Source organism: Dermochelys coriacea, chromosome 10, assembly GCF_009764565.3.
Source record: "Dermochelys coriacea isolate rDerCor1 chromosome 10, rDerCor1.pri.v4, whole genome shotgun sequence".
Classification (NCBI taxonomy): Eukaryota; Metazoa; Chordata; order Testudines; family Dermochelyidae; genus Dermochelys; species Dermochelys coriacea.
The window spans coordinates 20,889,466-20,904,807 of record NC_050077.1 but is presented as its reverse complement, the minus strand read 5'-3'; the positions used below and the strand labels follow the sequence as shown (position 1 = coordinate 20,904,807).

Below are 15,342 nucleotides of genomic sequence, written 5' to 3'. Positions count from 1 at the left end.
CATACAGGTGAGCTGGTTTGGTTTCCAGTTATGAATTTGTCAGTTCTTAGCTAACGCCTAATGGCCTTTGCCAGAGCTCACACTTGGTTTACCAGTGTCACACCCTATACCAGGTTTGCTACCAGGAATTACCTTGCCATACAGTAGTTGCTGCCAGGTAGCAGTGAAATAAGAGTGGGATCAAACTTCTCACATACAAAATACAGTTGGTACATAAAGGGTCAAGACAGTAATTGTCCCAGAGCCTGGCCAGTTCTTTCAGAAACTAAGATTATAAATAGGTGACTGCTCAGGTGAATATCATACTCTTTTCAGTGGATCTAATTACCTGCAACAGAAATAATTTCTTAGGATTATGATTACTAAATGATATTTTTCTTCTTTGCACATTAAAAGTTATGGGCAAGATTCTGCTTTTAGTTATGCTGATTAGCAGAGTAATTTGATATACTTTGGTTGAGTTACTCTTGATTTGCAGCAGTATTACAGAGTGTGTAATTTGTCTCTATGTCCACATAGAAGTTTCTTTTCAGAGAAGTCAGATTAGCCTTGTATGAAGTCCTTCACCGTCATCCAGTATTTGGAGCACTTAAACAGGTTTTGTCAAAGAACTGTCAGGGAGAACTTGTTGATACTGATTTTAGGAATGTATCCCCCTCACCTGCCATCCTGAAACCTTAAACTCCCTATTTGGGTGAAAAGGGAAAGTCTTGCTCTGAATAGTAGATAGTCTGGGAAGATCACTGAAAGACGAGAGCTTGCAGGAAGAAAGATCCAGATGCCATAGTCAGACTGAGAGCAGGGTCTGTAGATTTCTGGTATCTGCAATTTTGGAAGTGTCTAGTAGTCTAGTTCGGTTTCCTGTAAACAACTTCTCTTACTGCCGGGTTGCCTATCATCTCTAAGGCCTGGTCTACACTTGGAGGGTGGGAGGGGTGTGAGCTAAATCGGTCTAAGTTACGCAACTTCAGCTCCGAAAATAGTGTACCTGAAGTCGACGTACTTAGAGCTACTTACCGCAGTGTCTTCACTGCAGTAGGTCGACGGCTGACACTCCCCTGTTGACTCCGCCTATACTTCTCGCTCTGGTGGAGTACCGGAGTCAACGGGAGAGCGCTTGGCGGTTGATTTATCGCATCTTCACTAGACGCGATAAATCGACCCCCGCTGGATCGATCGCTCCAGAGATAAGTGTAGATATGACTTTATGCTCTAGTAAGGACTGAAGAGGATGCTTCTCAACAAACAAAAAAGGGAAGTGGACTGGTATGGCATATTTTCTGGTCTGTTCGCATCTCTCAGTGCTCTCAGCTTGGGGCTTGGCAAATGTCAGAATTTTACTTAACTTGTTTTCTACCAACCCATATAATAAATACTTCCAGGGTTTAAGATAATAATCCGTGTGTGTGTGTGCGCGAGTGAGAGAGAGAGAGAAACATTTTTTGCACTTTCCTCACACCAGCTCAGGTCTAGATAAACAGTGCAGTGTTTCATACCCTGTTGAGGAGCAAGATGAATAATTTTCTCTGTACAAGTTCCAGCTGAAGATATCAGAAATCCCCCCACCAGCTTTCTACCAAATCCATGTGTGCAATATTATTCTAGGAGACTGCTAGACAATTTTAAAGAGAGATGAGGGCCCACATATCTTTTCCTAAACATTATTGTAACTGTCTTTACCAGGAAAGACATCTTTATCTATACAACATTCTCCTTGAAAGAAAAGCTTTCATGAAATCTGACATTATGATAGAAATGTTATAAAGACCACATGTAAAATACTATGGATTTTGATAGAATGTTCTGCCTTCTCTCTACTACACAATGAAAACATACACTATTGTGGCTATGTGTGGGACCAAATTCATCCCTAGTGTAACTCTCTTAATTACAATAGTCTTTGACCCACTGTGTCTATGCACAGAAAAAAACTACATAAAAAGGCATCTAAACTTTCACAGCTTTTATATACACTGACTTATTCTATTCTAAACATAACATCATCTCCTCTTCATTTTTTTTGGGGGGGGGGGGGGAGGAGGTATGAAAGGAATATTAGTGTTCCTGCCAAAAATTTCTTCTGTCTTCTATACATGGGTTACACTTCCTCTGGGTTTTCTTCCCCCTTTTCCAAAGTCAAAAGAAAGCACTAACATTCATTTATCCTCCTCAGCATTCTGAATTCTGTTTATCCTCCTCAGCATTCTGAATAAAGGTAAACGATAGCCAGGGAGAGAAGAATTTAAGACCTTATGAAGGCAAACTCATATAATCCAAATTCAGCAGTACTGCAATGCCTTTCAATATATCCTAATTTTCTTCACCTATTGATACTCTATCTCACTAGCTCTGTACTGTATATACTGTATATAGTTGAGTTCTGAGAAGTTTTCTTTGTCCATTATTAGATTTTTTTTTAAAGAATTTAAAATTTATCATGCCACTGAAAGCTTTCACCTAAGACCTGGTTAATGTAAAAATTCACTTACAGAGAAATTACAAGAATTGTATGCTCATATAAATACATACACATAAAAATATACATATACACACAAATAAATCAGGAAAGTACCCTTGCTCAAGATTAAGTATGCAGATTTGAACACATGCATGCAGACACAGTGGGAACAGTTTTCAGAGTAGCAGCCGTGTTAGTCTGTATTCTCAAAAAGAAAAGGAGTACTTGTGGCACCTTAGAGACTAACAAATTTATTAGAGCACATCTGATGAAGTGAGCTGTAGCTCACGAAAGTTTATGCTCTAATAAATTTGTTAGTCTCTAAGGTGCCACATGTACTCCTTTTAGTGGGAACAGTGAATTTTTGTGGGTGAAATTTAGATATCAACATTGAAAACTGGGATTTTAATAATATAAAGAGTTGGATTTTAACAGTTCAGAGTAAGAAAAATCAGTGTAGAGATGGAAGGCTATGATGGTGTTGAAGAAATAAAATGCACATTTTGCATCGCTCAACAATGAACTCTCTCCAGATGATTAAGAGGTGACATTAATCAACTCCAGTAGGAGACTTGGATAGATGGAGTGAAGGAGACAGAGTCTGAGGCTGAGTCAAAGCTTAATGGTATTTAGATAGCTCAAGTGGAATAGAAGCAAGGGAATAGGGAGAATCATAGGTTATACTGTTTTTTCATTCACAGAGAAGAGATCCTATAGTTGTGTTTGCCCAAACTATGGCCCTGATTCATGAGATTACTAAAGTACATGCTTATCTTTAAGTATATGCTTCTGTGCTTTGTTGAATCATGCTCCAAATGAACACCAGGATCTTATTTATTTCCTCAACAATATGAAGGATTTTTTTAATTCAAGAATTTTTGAGAATTCTACTTGCCATTGTCACATACATTACTTTTTAAAAATAGGCTTTGGACTAGTTTGTTTTGGATGGAAACCAGCAGATTCAGTAGATCTAAAAATATCTTTTTACAGATGGTTTTGAAAAACTGGTGCAGTGCTATATTTGTTTTCAAGCCACATCCCAAAAGAATATTTTAAAAATATTAATATGCAAATGTTATCTATTATTATTACTTTAAAAATTGCTACTATCTACAGCACACTAATTATTGCATGAGGTTTGACAATTATTAAAATAAAATATAGAAACTTTTAAAATACATTTGCACTATAGAACATACTGGCTCTTTCCTGTCCCCAATTCTGGAAAGCAGGTGTTTTAAGTATTGTCCTGAATCAGGACCATAGGTAGATCTGCTTGTATAATTCCATGTTTAGAGTCTTTATGAAAACGCCTCAGGAGGACATGCAGAAGAATGATGACGAACACATGAATGCATTTAAAGCAGCTGGGCAGAACTTTAATACCTTTAATGTTAAAGGGGGGGTCATTCCCCCTTTAACTACCAGGGCGTTAATTGGATCCAGGAAGGGGTTGACTTCCAGACCATACAACCAAGCCAGGAGGGTTGGATTCCTAAGTTAAACCCCTTCTGTTCAATTCATGATTCAGCCCAATGCTGCATCCCATCATCCTCATCCTAAGAAGAGGAGCTCAGTTTGCAAAAACTTAAGATCTCTTTTCAATCCACAGCTAACAGGGTCCACCAGTCACTCCTGGGTTCTGTGCTTAGATTTACCCCATGAGCTGACTCACTGGAGCCTCTTATCTATACTGGCTGCAAGTTGTGACATTACTTATTGAGATTATTATCCCTTACTCATTTTTTTTTAAAAACACAAAATGTCTCATATTTTTATTATCCCCACATGCCAGCCTTCCAGGATACTGTGGGGAAGTGAAAATACACTGGATACCCTACCAATCCTGCCAAACAGAAAAATTCCTTCCTGGCACCAAATGTTGGGTAAGTTAGACACACAGCCAACCTAGAAGCAAGAATCTCTGAGCAGCAAGAATGGCTGCTGTATGCCCAGGAATGCTTAAACATGTGGAAATTGGCTGGGGATGGGGAAGGGAGGAGAAGGTTACTGGAGCCAATCTGCTTTCTCTATCCCTCACTTCTGATTTGGCCACTGGATGACTAGGGTGGGTGGAACTACACTTGCTTCACCGCAGTCCCACTGGACACACAATCCCCACAGGTATTCTGGGCACGGGCAGAGGAAAGGGGCGGGGAAGGGGGGGTCAAAGGGAATACTCAACTGCTAACTGGAATGTCGAAGGTGGCCATTCCCTGCCTCTCTAATCAAAAATCCCTCTTCCCACACTACGACAGGAAGGGATAGTAGATGAAATTGTTTGACTCTACTGAATAATAAGAATTTAGGGAGGCATTCAGGTGTATTTTTAAAGCACCTAGGACACATTTGGCACTAATTAATAATACTGTACCTAAATTCTTAAACCATAAAGAGCTTGTGTTTATCAAAGTTCATGTGAAATGTTTGTTAAAATAAAGTTACTGTTCATATGTATTAGAATTATTTTATTTGAAAGTGGCTATGTTTTCTAACTCGTTGCAAAGAATTTACATTCCTGATAAACTGAAATTTAGCAGGCAGTTAAACAAGCAATACTGTTTTTTGATTGTACAGGTATCAAAATGCATCTGGGGAAAATATTTCACTCCCATTGTTTGAAAATGAAGTTAATTTCACCCAAAATATTTATGAACAAAATATTTATGATCTCTTTGGCTGAGATCATGAGCCAAACTTCTGCCCACAGCAAAGTGTTAATGCCAAAGTACAACCCAGTAAATAAGGATGTATAACTGAAATCTTGACAGATTTTCAACTACCCTGGTATTAGCAAGCAATATTACACTATAAACCTGAAATTCAGTGTCTGACATACGATAATATTTTATATTAGCCTATTTTACAATTTTCATTACAAGAATGGTAGTTGCAACTTGCAGTGCAGTTTGAGCAGTTTCAGACCAAAGTTGGCCTTTAATATACATTGTTATTGCCTAACAGGTGGGTAACACTGGTATTCAGCGATTATTAATAGGACAGCTCACTTAAAATGTCCCATATATTTTTCACAGACTATTTGAAGCAGTACATTGTCATCATTATTGGGAATGATTTATGGATACGTAAAATACTTCCATATTTCAGGTTTGACACTGCTGTAATCAACACAAAATGCACCAATTTTGTTGTCCAAGAGAACTGTTTAGCATTTAACCTCTTTTATTGCTATTGACTTTAATAGGAGCTGGATCAGGTTCTAGAATACCAGGCAATGCATACACTCACACACATAGCTGGCAGTGCTCTTACACAAAGAATAATCTGTTAGTTCAATAAGAAAAGAAAAAGTCAGATACTTTTATTCTTGCCTTGAAATTCTGTAAAGAGTCAACTTCTTTGCCAGTCAGTCTTAATCAAAATGCCAATTATATTTATGTTCATGGCACCAAAGTGGTAGCCTAACAGTAAGGTTGGCAGTCAGAGGCCCTTGTGGGAACTAATTAAACCTTAGATTGCCGAGCCAGTTTCAAACGGCTTTGCACTAAAAATTAATTAGATAATAACTGTCTATTTATACAGATATAACAAGGAAGGTGGTAACATACACTCAAACAAAATCATGGACCTTATTTAGGCTCAAAATGCCCACCCTATTCTCATGTGTCAGGACAGAACCCACTCGCAATAAAAAATAACTAAAATGTATATAAAGTCTGTATCCACATACACTATTTCTCTCACACAAGAATGAATATGCAAATAGCACTCCAATATACCACAGTCATTTCAACTTTATGAGACTAAATGCTTTCATGTATTAGTGTTTCTGAGGTATTATTTCCTCCGTACAAATTTTAAACAATAAAATAAAATATACTGTGTGGTCTGCTGCTTGGTAAATTTTTTAACACTTTCATGCAAGTAAGCAGTATAGGTTAAGCAACAATGAGTTGTGCTTATGGGAATGCGTGATTTGGTTAATCGTTTTCATTAGGACTAAATCTGGTTATTCTTTGAAGCATCTGGTGCAGCTAAGATGAACAGGTTATTGGCAGTTACTGGCAAATGTGTCCTGTGCAACAGCAATCCTCCCAGCACAGGGTCTCCTCACTACAGGCTTTTCACACTTTGCTGTTCCTATCAGCAAATACACCCCTGATTAGCTTGCCAGGTACTTGTTACTAACAGCAGCATACATTCTAGCCAGATGCAAGGAGTTGGCTCTCCCCCCTCTTCTAGAAAATCACAATGTCGTGTGCCTCTATGTACTGGCTATTATGTATTATTCTGCCTGGTTGCTTGCAAGAGAATTGAAGGGAGAAAGGAGGCAGAGAAGATCTCTATACCCTAACAGTGCAGAAATATTACTTGAAATATCATATTTGTTTTTACTGCTGTATTTCTGCTGCCTAGGCCCTTCCCAGTAATGTTTGGAAATAATGAGCAAACTAGATAAAATACATGGAAAGAAAGTGACCTCTCAGACTGAGCAGGTCTGGATATAGTTTTCCATGGACAGAGATATGTTCACTTGCCAAGACAGGAAAGAGTTTGCTAATATGTGAGAACTGCATCTTGCATTTTTCCTATATATAGTCATGAACTATGGGTGAAGAAGTGCCAGACTGATAAAATGGACCTAGTATCTAGACTTTACAAATAATACAAGTATCTACAATTTTAAGTACTGTGTGAATATACAATACTTCAGGAAATGTTTGTAGACATTAACTGAGAAACTGCCCTACCACAGAAGGTGCTGAGTGCTTCCAATTCCCATGACCAGTTCTCAGCAACTCAAGTCAGAGTAATTCTAGTTTAATGATTGACTATTTCTTTGAGTATCCTGAGGTTTATAATATTGTTGCCCCTTCTTCCAAAGTCATTAGTGTAGCATTTCTGACCAAGGTCAGCACTCTGCCAAGTAGTAACATAGATCATAGCCTTGCTGGGTTGTTTCTAGCAGAATAAAAATCAGTGACATGAAGTCCGTATATATTGTCTAAGTGTAATTTCCTTGATTTGCACTTGTATACAAGTCCTGGAACAAGATGGTCAATTAGCATGAAGGACAATCCCTTCTTTCAGGAATCTCAGCCCAACTTCAACGTATAATTCCTAGGGAGTAACTCTGCCTCAAGAACTGTCTCTAAACAGAGAACAAGGCAGAAGGCAAATTCTTCTGCTGCTCATATTGTTCCTTCTCCAGAACCCCGCATAACCGCAAACCATCAGCAACACAGCATGTTTTCCCAACAGTCTAAAGTTGATCACATATTAAGAAAAATAACTTGGAAGACTATTTGTAACAGCACCACCTGAGGACAGCTGCCATAACATTATAACTCTAAAACCATAGTAACATGCAGACCCACAGTTTGTTTAAGAAATTATGAGTAAATTTATGAATAAATCATTTCAGGACTGCCCAGCAGCCCGATAGAGCCATTTTAATTGAAAGAATGAAATACAATTAAATAATAACCCCTCCGGTAAGAAAGTAGAAAAGGCAATTCTCTATTATTTTATATAGTTACTGCAAACTACAGTAGAGACCTGCAGGCTTTAGAGGTCTCCTGTTTCTAAGATTTTTTTTTTTTTTTTGCTCTCTTATTGTCATGACTTGGGAGATTCGTCCATTGCTCTCTTTTTCAGCCCTGTATAATTAATTATCCGAAATCTTATAAATAACACTAATAAAGTACCAGAATGGTTCAAAACATCTCCCCAACTTTATTCAGTATCCTAAGTTGAAGCAGTAACCATCAGCTACAATAGTTGTCTCAGAGCCCACAAATGCTGCAGTTTTCTTTTTTCCTTTTCTCTTTCTCAGCAAGTCTGAAAACCTCCTAAAGAGCAATAAAAAAATGGGAAGAAACTGCACAAAAGCACCATATGTAATTTTGAAAGTCACCTCAATACATCGTCCCTTAAAAATCTGCAGCATCCACACAATCAGCAAGGTACAAAAATCATTCTCAGAAGTCTCCAGGAAGCAGCAGTTCACTAAGAGTAGTGTCCTCTGTCAGAATTCAATAAATTGATTCCCTTATCCACTGAAAGTAACCTTCAAACAGAACTTCTTTGCGAATAACGTGCCCCATATTTCTTGCTTGGGTGTGAGTCTAGTAATCCAGGATGAGGATGCCTGCTGAAGTTTGGCTACAGAGAGCCACAGAACTGAGGGTGGTTTGCTACACTGAGCCAGATGATGGTTGATGTAGCCTTCTTTAGGCTAATTTCTCCTTTGACATGTTTCAACCAACTATGCTCTCTGGGGAATTCTCTTTTTTTAAAGTAAAAATTAGATGACTGACGGATATTCTTCTGCAGTGCATGTTAACTATACTGAATGTACTTTAGGATATTTTAATATACTTGACATATGATCCACTGATCATTAAGTTCCAAGAGGTTTGTTTGAGTTCCTTTTAAAAACCTATGAGAAGAGTTTTTGGAGGATGCTGACATAGCCATATGCAGGATGCAAGACCTCTCCCGCTGGGCTAAGCATCTTCAAAACCTCTCCCCTTCTCTAAATTTATTCCAACAACTATTGCTAAATCTTACTATTTTTCTCCCTGTGTCACTACCAAAATCCATTCCTTCTGCTAAAACCCTTGGCATTCTTTGATCATTTCTCACCTTGACTGATGTAACCTATTTTTCTCTGGACTGCCCCCATTAACTTTCTCCATCCAATCTACTCAAATGCTGCTGATAAAGTTACCTTATTTTGCAGCTACTGAACATTTCACCACAACTTTTGACCCTTCCCCCCCCATCACTGATTTCCTCTCTTTTATAGCATTGTATTCAAATACCTAACCCTTATCCTTCAAGGCACTACATAATCTCTCCTATCACTCTATTTCCATTTCCATGTCACTCCTAGTCCCAGTTTTGAATAAATAAATGAATAAACTCTTTTTTTTTCTATTCCCAGTCTTGCATCTTCTTCATTTTAATCCCAAATTTAAAGCAGCCTCACTCTTCTTTCTTGCTTAGTTCATTCTCTTCTTGTCTTTCAATTCTGCTATGAAGCCTTCCTACCCTAGTCTTGTCGTCACTGTTATTTCCACAGCCTGCAGCACCTCTCTGGTATATTTTTGATATTAAAATACTCTCTGGGAGCCCTTTTCATAAGCTCCCATCAGAATTAACATATTTTCAAAAATGAAAACATTTAACATTGGTTTTTGAGTTGAAATGCTGATGCAGCTGTTGGTTCAGTGCTTGCTTTTCTTTGGGATCTTAAATATCACGTCAATATAGTGTAATCAATCTGTTCAACAGAATCGGCCTGGCTGGCAAGCTTCTTCAGAGATCTGGTGGCCTGGCTGGCAAGCTTCTGCAGCCAGAGATGATTGATGTTCTGTTGATCTTTACCATGAAAGAGCAGTTGAGGATAACATGTGAAAGACACATACTTTACATTTAAAATGGAACAACTTTAATATTAAAGAAATCATTATCTTCATCATAGAAATGATTGTACAGTGCATACTCTATCCATTTCAGATGTGACATTCTATATAGGTAAAACATGATCTACATGATAGAAGAGACTAGCGTTTAGAGATGCCTACTAAACAGCTCACATAGATTCACCTTCTACAGACTGGGATGTGACACAATGGCTAATCTCTTGGCAAGCCTTTCTTAATAACAGCTCATGCACTCTTGGATAAGAGTTCTACTGCCACTTTACCATGCATGGATGATGAGCACGCCCACAGAGCTGAGAACTATGTCCTTACAGAGGGGAAGCACTGGTGGGAGAGAGAGTCTAATACACTAAATAAATTCAGGAGTCCAAAGCTACACCTCCCTCTCTGTCCACTTGATCATAGATCCTGGACCAAGCTCAACAGGCTATTCTGTCACTCATCCAGAGTTGCCAGAACTATGCACTGGCTTGGCCTGGTTTCCTCCCCACACTATGACTGTGGAGCAGTGTTGCAGACAATAACTCATATGGTGGAAGAATCCCCAACTCAACATCTGGTGGTGGTTTACAATGCCTAGCCTCACTTGATACAGAGGCTATCCTCTGCTTAAGGAACCTGGACATCAAGCTCTGATATCTGCATAAAAGAGAAAAACAGATTTAGCAAAACTCTCTTCTTTTCTGTTTTTTTTAAGAGCCATATGAGTTGGCAGTATGGACTTTAGTAATTAAAGGAAACCACCCCAACATCCTCCTGTGGTAGATTACTTTACAAACAACATGACTTCTACCAAGCAACTGGCTGCATAAATTAATGTCATATTGGTGCTTCAGTGAAAGGATACTACAATATCGGGGCCTCTGTTCTCCTTGGCAGGCCACATGTGCGAAGTGATGAAGACTCCCAGCTTAATCGAAAAGTCACAGTCAAATACACAGTTTTGTATACGTGATGTGCCCTTGTTCATTTCTGCTTTAAACAATATATTGAACTGTGAAGAATGGCATGCACTCAGAGATCTAGAGGCAAAATTTGTTAGGATTTTTCCATAATTCTAATAGAAAACAATGAAAAACAGGTAAACATGGATTTTACAAATGCCTCATGGAACATACAAAATGTTGTAAAATTATGGGGAATCACAATCGCCTACTATTAGGCTTGAGGGATAGACAGGGAGAAAAAAAATTTCAGATAAAAATAAACCGTATAAAATCGGAAATTAAAAAAATCAGGGTTTAGCTGTACAGAACAAAGCAATATGAGAATTGACCTAATTAGCATGACTTTCTTGAGTGTTTCTTGCAAAGTATAATACAATAATATAATATATTAAAAATTCCACCACATTAAAAAGGTACATTACAGAAGGGTATTTTTGCTGTTGTTTTTTAAATTTCACTAAATACTTTATGTAGATATCTGAAAATGGAGGACAGAACAAAACAGGAAAAATAACGGTATCTGATTTTAGCCACATAAACAAGGTTGCTAAAATTAGATGCCCAGATCAGTACTCACATGCGGGCTTTATTTGTCCTAATAAGGTAACATTCATTTGAATAATGCATTTAGACAGATACTGACAAATTATGGATTAAGTCTACATGATAAAATAACAGATTCCAACAGAAACAGAATGTGTTAAACACATATTGTGACACTGCATGTGGTGTCTGGCTGAGGACTTTGTGGGATTAAAAAGAATACTACTGCCCCATCCAACATATAGTTTGAAAACATGACCCAAACTACATTTTTCATCTTCCAAACACATTTCCCCATGTAAACTAGAAATGTAAATATATAAAGTATCATATTTACTGGAGCATATTTTCTCCAGTCTATTTTATAAATATTGCAAAATTGAACCCCTTCTTAAACAACCAATTTGTTCCTACGTGCATCTTATTACATTTCTGAAGAAAAATAAACAAACAAAAACCACACCACAGTATTTTCCTCTTAATAAATGCTAAGACAATAAAACTACAGGAGATTGTGTTGGATTTTATTCAGGTTCATACATCATCAAAAGAATTAACTAAATTCCTAATTGCAGAGTATTTATTACTGATAACAGACAAGTGAGACAACACACACACTCACAGATTAACAGATTCCTGGTTAAACGTGTAAACTGGCAATTAGAAGAAAACATTTACTGGCAAATTTATGACAGGTTTCAGAGTAGCAGCCGTGTTAGTCTGTATTCGCAAAAAGAAAAGGAGTACTTGTGGCACCTTAGAGACTAACAAATTTATTTGAGCATAAGCTTTCGTGCGCTACAGCTCACTTCATCGGATGCATTCAGTGGAAAATACAGTGGGGAGATTTATATACACACACAGAGAACATGAAACAATGGGTATTACCATACACACTGTAAGGAGAAAGAAAAGGAGTACTTGTGGCACCTTAGAGACTAACAAATTTATTAGAGCATAAGCTCACTTCATCGTAATGCATCCGATGAAGTGAGCTGTAGCTCACGAAAGCTTATGCTCTAATAAATTTGTTAGTCTCTAAGGTGCCACAAGTACTCCTTTTCTTTTTGCGAATACAGACTAACACGGCTGCTACTCTGAAAACTGTAAGGAGAGTGATCACTTAAGATGCGCTATTACCAGCAGGTAGGGAGGGTGGGGGGAAGGAAGAAAACCTTTTGTGGTGATAATCAAGGTGGGCCATTTCCAGCAGTTGACAAGAATGTCTGAGGAACAGTGGGGACTGAAGTGTTCTCCGACTGGTCACTCGATTACAGACCTGAGAGTGGCTATTTTTCAACAAAAAAAACTTCAAAAACAGACTCCAATGAGAGACTGCTGATTTGGAATTAATTTGCAAACTGGATACAATTAACTTAGGCTTGAATAGAGACTGGGAATGGATGGGTCATTACACAAAGTAAAACTATTTCCCCCCCCCCCCACGGTTCCTCAGACGTTCTTGTCAACTGCTGGAAATGGCCCACCTTGATTATCACCACAAAAGGTTTTCTTCCTTCCCCCCACCCTCCCTACCTGCTGGTAATAGCGCATCTTAAGTGATCACTCTCCTTACAGTGTGTATGGTAATACCCATTGTTTCACGTTCTCTGTGTGTGTATATAAATCTCCCCACTGTATTTTCCACTGAATGCATCTGATGAAGTGAGCTGTAGCTCACGAAAGCTTATGCTCAAATAAATTTGGTAGTCTCTGAGGTGCCACAAGTACTCCTTTTCTTTTGGCAAATTTATGTTGTCAATCACAGCCACGAAAACAAAGCAACACCCCAACTGCATTTTTTATAGAATTACTTGATCAGGACATCCAGGTAAATGAGTCACAAATGTAGAGGATGATTTTAAGCATTAGGCTGCTGCAAGTTTATAAACTCTTAGTAAAACCAAGGGGTAGCTTCCCCCTAAAACAAGAGGCAATATCTGACTCCAGTAAAAGAAAAAACTGGTTTTGAGCCAGACCAGAAGAAAGGGTGGGTGGAAAGCAACTCTTAGCCTAACCCTTCATTGCCCCCAACAATGGATTCACCACACAATCACCACCCCTTTTTTGTGGGGAGGAAGAATGTAAGACTTAAGATCTTCCTACAAACTATCAGGGTGAATGTATGGAACCTCTTATGGTCTGATTTACCCGGGGAGTTGTCTTCCCATCAGTTAGCTTACACACACTGGCCAAAAAATGGAACAATTCTGTCATTATTGTAATTGACACAAATATATAGCTTACAAATTTATTAGAGCATAAGCTTTCGTGAGCTACAGCTCACTTCATCGGATGCATTTGGTGGAATAAGCAGAGGAGAGATTTATACACACACACACACACACACACACACACACACACACACACACACAGAACATGAAACAATGGGTTTATCATACACACTGTAAGGAGAGTGATCACTTAAGGTAAGCCATCACCAGCAGCAGGGTGGGGAAAGGAGGAAAACCTTTCATGGTGACAAGCAAGGTAGGCTAATTCCAGCAGTTAACAAGAATATCAGAGGAACAGTGGGGGGTGGGGTGGGAGGGAGAAATACCATGGGGAAATAGTTTTACTTTGTGTAATGACTCATCCATTCCCAGTCTCTATTCAAGCCTAAGTTAATTGTATCCAGTTTGCAAATTAATTCCAATTCAGCAGTCTCTTGTTGGAGTCTGTTTTTGAAGCTTTTTTGTTGAAGGATAGCCACTCTTAGGTCCGTGATCGAGTGACCAGAGAGATTGAAGTGTTCTCCAACTGGTTTTTGAATGTTATAATTCTTGACGTCTGATTTGTGTCCATTCATTCTTTTACGTAGTGTATGATAAACCCATTGTTTCATGTTCTCTGTGTGTGTGTGTGTGTATATAAATCTCTCCTCTGCTTTTTCCACCAAATGCATCCGATGAAGTGAGCTGTAGCTCACGAAAGCTTATGCTCTAATAAATTTGTTAGTCTCTAAGGTGCCACAAGTACTCCTTTTCTTTTTGCGAATACAGACTAACATGGCTGCTACTCTGAAATATATAGCTGTAAATGGTCTGGCAGCAACATCTATTATTAACGGTGCCCTACGTTTCCCACTATAAGACGTCGTTCTCAACTGCTCTAAATATGATAAGCTATTTGAGCTAAAATTTTCCCTACGCATGTCTGCCTCCGATTTTTTATTTATTTATTTATTTCATAGACAATCTTAATTCTGTCACTTTCTCACTTTGGAGCCAAGATAGCATCCTCAAGGTAACTTAGATGCCAATGTTCTGGAGTAGAGTCTGAAGCATCACATGATGCTCTGAGGGCATGCTTTGTCACGTTCTGCCCTTCTGTGAAAATAGCATTAGCCAGCCTTCTTTTATTACATGACAAAACTTGGACAAAGCCATCCTTTCCCAAAGGTGGAAATGGTAACGGGGCATCACTGCCTGGTAATTACCCACTCTAGTTCCCAGAGAAAATTTTTATCCCAAGTGTGCCAGCTTTCCTCCCCTCTCTATCAACAGGACTAGAGTGAGCCTGACCAGACCTAAACCTGTTACTGGCAGCAGACACCATCAGTGAATTTGGTACAGGAATGGGTGAAAGTAAGAGAACCCTTAATGTGGAATCTAGTATTGTTTGCCCGCTTTCTTGGAAATAGGCTGACAGGAAGCAGGAGTAGACCAAATAGTCTGCAGAAGATCACTCAAAGTAGGGAGTGACATACTATTCATGGAGGTAGCCCCAAGAATGTCAAATACTGGATGGGAGATTTCCTCCATAGCTAACAAAGTTAAGTTTATTCTGACTACCCACGTGATCAAAAAAGTCATAAAATTGCAAAGCATCCTTTGAAGGAAGGGTAGGAGGCAGAAGCTGCACCTGTGTGTTCATCAGGTAACCAATCGGGATCAAAGTAAGTGACCATTTGTTCCTCCTCAAAAAGAAACAAATCCTCTCCTCATCCACTTCTTTAGAAAGCGTATCAGGTACTACC

The 15,342-nt window shown here is 38.6% G+C and overlaps 1 protein-coding gene and 1 long non-coding RNA gene across 2 annotated transcripts in view; both read right to left on the bottom strand.

Annotated features, from left to right (window-relative positions):
* The window catches only part of SNX29 (sorting nexin 29), a 477,394-nt gene that overhangs the window by 81,172 nt on the left and 380,880 nt on the right, over nucleotides 1-15,342 (bottom strand).
* Nucleotides 9,546-11,643, bottom strand: LOC122456158. The gene is made up of 2 exons (XR_006274849.1): nucleotides 10,721-11,643; nucleotides 9,546-9,808 (listed from the first exon to the last, which is right to left on the bottom strand). It is a non-coding gene; the product is annotated as an uncharacterized LOC122456158 (long non-coding RNA).